The 10,020-nt window shown below is 40.6% G+C and overlaps 1 non-coding gene across 1 annotated transcript; it reads right to left on the reverse strand.

Annotated features, from left to right (window-relative positions):
* Positions 1 to 7,120: 7,120 nt before the first annotated feature.
* On the reverse strand, positions 7,121 to 7,182 carry LOC123636234. Its single transcript, XR_006734432.1, has one exon. It is a non-coding gene; the product is annotated as a U7 small nuclear RNA (small nuclear RNA).
* Positions 7,183 to 10,020: the final 2,838 nt, after the last annotated feature.

The following is a 10,020-nucleotide window of genomic DNA, read 5'->3' on the forward strand; positions in this document are numbered from 1 at the left end:
TATAATATATAAAGGGCTTTAGAATACAATAGTATTTTTTCTAGTCAAGTATTTTAAAATTATGATAAAGTTTTCTTCAAACATAAATAGATATTGCCCCAGTAGTCTTAATAATTTTTCTTCAGGATTCAAATAATAACTCCAACTTGGTTCACTGGGAAACCATTTGTAACTTCACTTTTGCAAAGGTAAATTTTTCCTTTAAATCTATAAACGCTGTTAGCATTTACTAATATTCTGCGAGGGGTTCCCAAGATTACCCTCAGGCTCAATGATTTGCTAGAACTTACAGAACTCAGAAAAGCTGTTATATTTATGGTTGGAGTTTACTACAGTGAACAGATACAGATTAAAAGCAGTAGAGGGAAAGGTGCATGGTGAAGTCCAGGAAAAACCAGGCTCAAGCTTCTCATCCTCCGGTGGAGTAACACAGAGAGCACCTAATGCTCCCAGCAATGATATGTGAAAACATGGGTGACGTGTTGCCAACCAGAGACGCTCACTTAGCCTTGGTGTCCGGGGTTCTTATTTAGAGGTCTTTCACATAGGGATGGCTGACCTTAGCTACCCAGTCTCCAGCCCCCAGAGGTCAAATTGATGCAGCACTGTGCAAGGTCAGGCATACAAAAGCACTCTTATCAGGCAGGCGATTCCAGGGGCTCAGAGGGATCTTCCAGGAGCCAGTGCACAGAGTTTGGGAAACCCAGGTCTACTGAGTAACCCTTTACTACACATATAAACTTTCACATGATTCTTAGAATTTTTGATCAGGTTCATTAGAGTCTCAAAAATGTCAATCAAGTACATCATACTTTTTTTTTATTTCAGCATATTATGGGGGCACAAAAGTTAACATTACATATATTGCCCTTGCCCTCCTCCCCCAAGTACATCATATTTTGAAGCCAATTACTATCCTTCAAAAAAATTGCAGAGAGTGATTCACACTTTTAAATTTTATTTTTATTGTTTTTTAAGCTCATAAGCTCTTGACAAAACTATTCCTTTGGAAAATCAACCCATTTCTGTACAAAACAGCAGAGAATAGTTTTATTGTCTTATTTCTTCACACAAAGCTGAAAACATACAAGGCCGAAAGGCTTGGGTTTCAATTCCTCGTTTTTGATCACATCTCTTATTGTGGAATTCAGATCTTCAAGGAAACCTTACATACGATAGCTTGTCTGTGCATAAAAGAATGTGTTGCTTGAATCTCAGGATTTTGGGGATGGACTGGTGAAGGCTTGATACCTTGTTGTCATTGCAGCCACCCTGTGAGAACACAGACTTACCCAGTGTAGTCACAGATGTTCGTCCTTCGTCCATTCAAAGTGCTCGTTTACCTCTGGCTAATTCCTTCTCACTGAGTTCTGAGCATTCTGCTGGTGCTTCCAACTGACCGTAATTACTGATGCCTGTAGATGCATCGCTCTGCAATGAACATTTTTTGAGCTTCTGTATTAGCCTGGGTTTTATGTCATCTGAGATGTTTTCAGTGCATCTATAGGATTGTTTGAAAGTGGCAATTTTTCTATTTATGTCTTTGGTGTCAAACTTGGTATGGATAATTTTCACACGAGCTGGGAAAATGAGCAAGTCTGCAATGGAGTAAGACATTCTATACTGGCTTTGGCTATTAAGTGCGAACCAGTTTTCTTGAGCTATACCTGAAAGTGTTGTAACAGAGCTCATAAAAGAACTTTGTTTCTTGTTTTGCAATAACGGACATTTACCAAAGAGCAAACAAATATTTTCCTGCAGTAGCTGAGTGGTTTGTAGTTAGGTGTAGGAAGAGATGGTCTGGCCACCTTGCTTCACAGGAGTTTTCCAGGACATAAGATTTCTGGGCCAAGGGACAGAACTGAAAGGTCCCAGAGTACAAATAAGAGATCGCCTTGGTATATTTACTGCTTGTTGAAGGAGAAACATTTTTTGTACTACAGTGTTTAGTGATTCTGATGACTTCCCAGTTCTAATTAAAAAGTTGTCCATTATGGTGGAAAAATAATTATCCATAAAAATTAAATCTATTTAAATATAAAGTACTTAAGGTTGCTATAGGCCTTTATGCCTACAGGTCTTCTGCATTTCTAAGAAACTTTTAGACACACGGTATTAAATTTTAAAGAAAACAATTCAGTAAACAAAATAGGAAGTATTGAAATACTAATTTTCATTTAATTTAGTAATTAAAATTCTGAGAATTCACAACATAGAAATATTATTCACACTCAAGTATGATAAAGATATTTTGAAAGTCAATTTTCTAGAGCTGTGAAGTCTCACAGTCTCTGAAATAATCAACTTGATTAATTTATTTTCAATTATTTTTGTTTCTAGACATAAGCTTTGAAATTGTTTTTTATTTTTAATTATTTTTATTGAGAAATAAAATACACATAGTGCAGTGTGTGAAGTACACATGAATCTGCACTGAATGCTTGGTGAATTTTTACATTTTATATGTACCAGATACAGAGACAATTTCCATCCTTCCAGAAGGTGGCCTCATCCCTCCGCTGGTAACCACTGATCTGATTTTTATCACATAGGTTAGATTTGCCTGTTCTAGGACTTCCCATAAATGGAATCATACAGCATGTGCCCTTTATTTGACTTTTTTCACTCAGCATCATGTTCAAGAAATTCATCCTTACGAATGTGGCTATAGTTTGTTTCTTTTTATTGCTAAGTGGTATTCCATCATGTGAATACATCACAATTTCTTTATTCATTCATCTGTTGATGAACATTTATCTTGTTTCCAGTTTGGGGCTATAATGAATAAAGCTGCTACATACATATTTGTGCATTACTCCCTGCTATTGGGTAAATAAATATCTAGAACTAGAAACATTAGATCAGAGTAGGTATATATTTATTAATAACTTTAGAAAAATTATCTCACTTTTAAGAGCAAACAACAATTCATCCTGAAATTCCATCGAGAATCAAACTGTATTCAATGTGAACATGAAAAATCAAGTCACTCACCCAATCAAAAAATAACAATTGAGGCCGGGCGCGGTGGCTCACGCCTGTAATCCTAGCACTCTGGGAGCCCGAGGCGGGTGGATTGTTTGAGCTCAGGAGTTCGAGACCAGCCTGAGCAAGAGTGAGACCCTGTCTCTACTAAAAATAGAAAGAAATGATCTGGACAGCTAAAAATATATAGAAAAAATTAGCTGGGCATGGTGGCACATGCCTGTAGTCCCAGCTACTCGGGAGGCTGAGGCAGGAGGATCGCTTAAGCCCAGGAGTTTGAGGTTGCTGTGAGCTAGGCTGATGCCATGGCACTCTAGCCCGGGCAACAGAGTGAGACTCTGTCTAAAAAAAAAAAAAAAAGGATCCACAAGACCCTTTTATTTAATAAAAATAAAAAATAACAATTAAGAAAATTAACAAAATAACTTCTGTTCTATGTGGAAACACTAAACATTAAATAATAATATCCATACTTCTGTGTTAGAAAAATGTGAAAAATAAGAGAAATTTAAAAGAAAAGTTAATATTTTATACACACTTGCAAAATACAGAGGAATGTTGCAGATCATAAACAAATCATGATCAGGATGATAACCAGACTATCTGAGACCATTTGCTGGGCATCTCTGCGGAGTGGCACAGTGTGGCCACAGCAAAGCCTTTCCAGCAGCAGGTGCTTTGAATAAAATCTTAGCCACCAAAATAGTCATTACTGACTCCAGGAAGTTTATAGAGGGAGCCACCTAATAGTGTTCAACTGTATTTCAGCTGTCACATAATAAATTTTTGAGTGGTTGAACAGGTCCGCAAGCCTGTAGCTCATTTCTGGCATGCCAGTTAGAAAGCTCTGTCCTAACTAATTAGAACAGGGATTCCAAGATAAAACATGTTCTGGGTTCAATAATTTTGAAGAATTCTGTGCCAAAGTTAAATACTGCAGGTTTGCTACTGCAGGAATCTTCAGAACCTTTAAGATGCCAATGCACATTGTAAATCCTTTTGCCCTCCAAATGGAAATGGGTAAAGCACAGAGACATGGTTCACATAAACACAAATGTTCACCAAACATGTAAAAATGCTCAACCTCACTCATAACTAAATGCACAATAAAACAAGACATACATTGTCACATGGAAGACTGGCAAACCTGAGAAAGCTTTATAACTCCAGTGCACTTGAGTGGGAACAGATGCTCTCATACAAGGTGCGAGGCTGCGTAGATCCACCAGACTCTTAGGAGGGAACATCAGTTAAGGATGGTGTCCAGTGACAGATAACAGAAAGCCAATGACCATGTGGTCTCTGTAGTGGTCTGTGCACCAGGCTATACAGAAGCAGAGGAAGACAATCACTTCTGCCTGGGAGAGTCCAGGAATACTTCTTGGAAGAGGCCACATTTGACATTAAAAAAGGATGTTTCTCATGGGGCAGAATGTGGCATTGCAGTACTGTTAGGAACAGCTTGTGAGAAGGCATAAAGTCCAAGTCCTGTCCGTGTGGACAAAACAGGGAGTCCCTGGGGAGAGCTGCAGGATATTGAGGGACAGGAGGCAGAAGAGTCAGGGGCGGACAGCAGAGGCCCTGAACGCTGAGCTTTGTCCAGAAGGCAGTGGAGAGCCATAAATGGGTTTCAGCTGGGCGAGGGGCATAGGGGAGTATGGTCAGAGCTGGGTTTTCGCAAGTTACCCCTGGTGGCGACATGGACAACGTCGAGGGGAAATCTAGGGTTTGGGAGGCCAGTTGGGGACTCCCTTGCTGTCACCCGTGCACTTGCAGCTCCAGGCGCAGAGCTGAGCTGTTGGCACCAGAGGGCGCTACGACCCAGGACAAGGAGCTCCTGCCGTACCCGACCGCTGTGCTAGGCACCTCGCTGGAGCCCTCCGGGACAGCTCACGCTTCCAGCGGACACGACCACGGTCCGACTCCCAGCACGCGAGGCCTTGGAAGAGCTTGTGCATCGCGTCTTGTTATTTGATGTTCTCTTTCCGTGTAATGGCTGAGATTGTGAGCTGCTGCTGGGGGTGCCAGGAGGAACAAGCAAGTAAGTTCCCCGGCTGTCTTAGAGCACGTGGGCTAAGCCAGCGGTTCTCAAAGTGTGGTCCCCCCGCCAGGAGCCTTGGGACCCCCTGCAGACCTGCTGAATCAGAAACCCTGGGGTTGGTGGCCAGCAATCTCTATTCTAACAGGTCTTTAGGGTGATTCTGACGCACGTCAAGGTTGGGACACTGGTCTAAGGAAGCAGGGCGCCATGTAGCCAGTGTCAACAAGGACTGATGGAGTTCCTGCAAAAGGGCCCCGCTCGGAAGACTTCCTGGAGGCCGTGTCTGTCAGCTAGGCAAAGAGGAGAGAGGAGAGAGAAAGGCATTCTAAGCAGAGAAGAATTGTGCCAAGGCTCAGAAGAGGGAGACCCCAGCCTCTTATTAAACCCCAGCTCGGCCTCACACAGGACTCAGCCTTAGTCCACAAAGTACACTCTAGTGACTTCTCTCTAGGAGAGGTCTCATGTTTTAAAAGACATTGTTTTCCAAACAAGCTGCTTTAAATAATTAATCATTCATTCATTTCCTACTATTTATTAATCAATATATATAGCTCCAATCAGAGTTTCTGATTAGCATGAGATGTCCAGACCTCCTATCTGAATTAATAATGATGGTAACTACCATTTGCTGGGGGCTGACTCTGGGGACCAGGCCAAGTGCTTCACATGTATGAATTCACTCAATTGCCACTATAAACCTCTGAGTGGGGTATCTTATCACCCCCATTTATTTAAGAGGAAACTGTCCCCATGAGAGGCTAAGTCACTTGCCCAAGGCACACACTGAGTATGGTCTAACCTGGCCCATCCTCCTGCAGAGCAGACTTGACCAAAATGCTTCCCTGTTCCTTGGGAGCGGTGGTGTTCCAGCCCCAGAGAAAGATACCTGGCCTGTCAGCACATACAGTCTTATCCCAAGCAGATGCAAAATTCCTGTGATGCATTTAGAAGTACTAAAATAGCTCATGGTACCCATTCTATCTTGAGAGTTCCCTAGGGTTCTGGGACTCCAGGTCAGAATCACTGAGCTAGTCCAACCTTCTCTCCCCGCTGCTCCCACACTCACTATATGGGCAAGAATATAAAAGGGGCAGTGAAGAGCTATTGAGGCAGCCTCCCGGGAGCCCCCTCAAAGCACCTCTGAAGTCATGAAACCAGAAAGAGCTCCCTGGTCCTTGGGTCATTCTGCCTGTCTCCTCCCTCCGTCCCTGGCTTCCTTCTTTCTCAAGCTTCTACTGAGCCCCTGCTTTGTGCCAGGCCCCTGGTGCTGGGGACACAGGGACAAATAGGTACTTCTTGCCATTCTTTCAATTTCTTGTTAGCTGTAGCATGTTGCTGCCGCATGCTATATAAGCTATCTCCTCCACCACAAAGGCAGTTTCCAGCAGATGTCATCAACGGCAACACCTAGGTAGTCTCACCCACCGGAGTTGCAGGATAGAATATAGTATATAGCCTGTACCCACCTACCCACCCTTCCATCCCTGCCCACCTCTCTGCTCTCTTCCTAAGATGGGCAAACTCCATGCCCCATTAGCCCTTTTGGGGGCACTGGCTGCCTCCCCCTTTCTCAAAAGGGACCATCTGATAACTGACTTCCTGGATCTCCCTTTCTCCCCTCTGCCCTCCTGCCATTGGTGGTTTATTGCTAATCAATTTCTCTCTTCCTTAAACTGCTTTTATAGCCAGGCTTCACCATCTGCCCAGTGGTCGAGTTCTGTTGGTCTGTGTTTGTGTGAATAAGTTACTTCGAGTCACATTTTTTTCTGTGCTGGCTCCTAGGAATACAGACCACATTTAGACCTGGTGTCTGCCCTGGGAAGGTCACGGTGTAGGGTAGGAAGCGGAGGCTGCTGTGGCCACGCTCTGTGAAAGGGCTCACTTGTTCAGGGTGAGCCCGGACTGCACTTATGATGCCCCAGTGAGTACTGGGCAAACACAAGGACCTGTCTGGCTCTCTCATTTCTGGAAAAAAAAAAAAAAAAAAATAGCCGGAGGAGGGAAATGTGATCCAAGAGAAAACTCTATTTGTTAGCAGTCTTGGAGTTGTCTGTCCTTTCAGGCAGACTTTTTTTTTTTTTTTTTAGTGTGGTGGTGGGTCTTCCAGTGAGGACCAGAAAACTTCCTGGACAAATTCTAAAAGAGCTGTACCTTTTAGTAACCAACTGATATACAAACCACAATCTCAGTTAAAATATTTTTAATAAAAATTATTTTTAACATTATTACAAAAGTAGTGTGTGCCCACTGAAAAAAATTTAAGTGATAGAATAGAGAAATGAAATGTGAATTTCAGTCTTTGCCTTCAATCTAAATCACTGTTAACACTTTGGTGTGTAAATTTCCAGATATATATAATACATGTAATCATATAGATTCACATATGTTTATGTTTTTATATGTGAATATATATGGAGAGAGTGAGAGGTCCTTTTCAAAATATAATAAAGTATTTAAAATAGAAAAATACATGCTATAACATGTTATCTATGTAATAATAATAGATATATGATACATATGTTATACAAATTGCTTTCTCTTCAAAATGGAGCAGTAAGTTGTAGACATATTTCCATGTTGGCACACGTAGACAGATCTCTCTCATTCTTTTTATCAGCTGTACACTATGGACATATCATGAATTACTCAATCCTCTGCTTATACACAGGCATTTCCTGTCTTTTGTTATTACAAATAACGTTGCAAAGAACTTCCTGTATGTTTATCTTTGCTCACTTTTGCCATTATTTCTACAACATAAATTCTTAAAGGTGGAATTGATTCAATCAAAGGGCACATAAAGTTTTATGAAATTGATAAATTTGTTTCCAAAATAATCTACCAATTTACACTTGTGCCAGCAGTGAGGAGAGGCCAATTGACACTCTGCCCAACATTGATGACTTTTAATTTTTGCCAATCTGATACATGAAAAATACTGTCACATTGTTTTCATTTGGGTCTGTTTTTCTGTGAAGTGAAACATCTCTTCCTGTGTTTATTGCCATTTGAATGTCACCTTCTGTAAGAGGTATTTTCCAATGTTATTTGCATATTTCTCATACTCATAGCTCTCTTTCTTTCATTTTCTTCCTATATATTTCTTTTAAAAAGTTGATTTGTAAGAGGCCTTTGCATATCAGGTTATTAGCCCTCATCTGTCATGTGGAAAGCAAATCAATATTTATTACAGTTTGGTGTTTGTTATTTGCTTTGTGTATGGTTTTTTTCCCCCTACAGAAGTTTAAAAATATTTATGTAGTCAGATCTGTCCATCTTTTCCTTGGTAACTTCTGGGATTTGTGTCATATTAGAAAGATTTTTTCCACTCCATGATTATAAAAACATTCTCTAATATTTTCTTTTGGTATTTTTATGATTTTGTTTTTTACTTATACATATTTATCTGGAATTTGTTTCAGTACATGCAATAAATTAGGGATATAGTTTGATTTTTTTCCCCAGATGGCTCATCAATTATCTTAACATGTATTTTTCTGTCACATAAGTGAAATGCCACCTTATCATATACCCAATTTTCTTATACATTTGGATCTATTTGTGAATTCTATTGCACTCCACTTATCTCTCCATCATCAATTTCTGAGCTCGTTGCACACTTTAACTTTTGTAACTTTTAAGATACTCATGTTCTTTTCCAAACCTTTCTCACTATAAGACCCCGAAATCTCCTGGTGAGCTGTACCTGCTTTCTCTGGCTATGTATGCCTTTAGAATGAGGTCACTGTCTCTTCAAGGTGACTCTGAATCTGTCTGACACATTCACTGAGTCATTCAACAAATACTTACTGAACACCTACTCTGTGCCAGGGACTGTGTAGCATCAGGAGAGACAGAGGGAACAATACAAACATGGACCCAGCCTTTTATATTGATTTTAGTGATTAACCCTGCCCTCAAGGGCACTGCAATTTCCGTGATTCCCAAGTTCAGGGGCAGTGCACTGTCACCCCCAGGGACTCTCCTGGGAGCCATGCCCAGACCTGGTTGCTTTCAGATGCCCCCAAGCCATGGCTCAGCCAAGGCCAGTGGTAACAGAGCCAAAGAAGTTAAATTTTAAATAAACCTGACTTCCTCTTCAGCATTGTTAGAGAGACCCTGATCCAGTTCATTCTGTTCCCATCAGATAAGAAAAAGCCAAACAGATGGAGTCATTGGGAGCTATGCTGTACTTTTGAAAGTGGTGAGCTTTTGAAAACCGATTTTTTTTTTTTTGCAAGGGAAGGGAAGGGGAGGGAAGATAATAGAAAAAAGAAACTGAGAAGGTGAATCATCTAGAAATTGTCCTTGAATCCCAGCACTGAGAAGTCAGCAGAGGGTCAATCTAGTTGTGTGACCTTGATCATGTCACTTAATGTCTCTGAGCTCCACAAACACTCAGGCTCAACGAACAGGTGCTGTGTGAGAGCTTTTCTCATGGATGGTCTTAGTTGACCCTCAGAACACTCTGGTGAGGTAACTTATGGTTACTTGTAGGTTACACTCAAGGTACTAGCTTTGGTTTGGGGTGACATGTTACATTACTATAAATAACTAAGCCAAAGCGTTATATACCTGGACCAATGTTGAGAGTGTATCATAAACCAAGGATTATGATAACCTAATTTGGTGCACCTGGGATCCTCCTGAAAAACAGCAAAGATACTAAGTGCTGAGTTTGTAAATACTTCCAAATAAAATCTTTTCAACATTTTTGCTTAGAGATTTGAGCTTGCTTCTGTGAACATCAATTTTTAGGTCAGATTTTGTGTTGGAAACAGCTACACAAAATTCCTAATCAAATTTTTGAAATAAATGGAAATGTTATTTTAAAAATCTAATAGTACTTTCTTTTCTGTCATAAATAAATGAAATTGCTTGAAATAATGTACTTGGACTTTGGATTGAATAGAACTTTGTTGTGTCAAGTATTTCAAAAACACTCATGAAGCCCTTATTTGCAGAATGTTCATTGTTAGGGCAGTCACCGTCTA

Source organism: Lemur catta, chromosome 3 (genome assembly GCF_020740605.2).
Source record: "Lemur catta isolate mLemCat1 chromosome 3, mLemCat1.pri, whole genome shotgun sequence".
NCBI lineage: Eukaryota > Metazoa > Chordata > Mammalia > Primates > Lemuridae > Lemur > Lemur catta.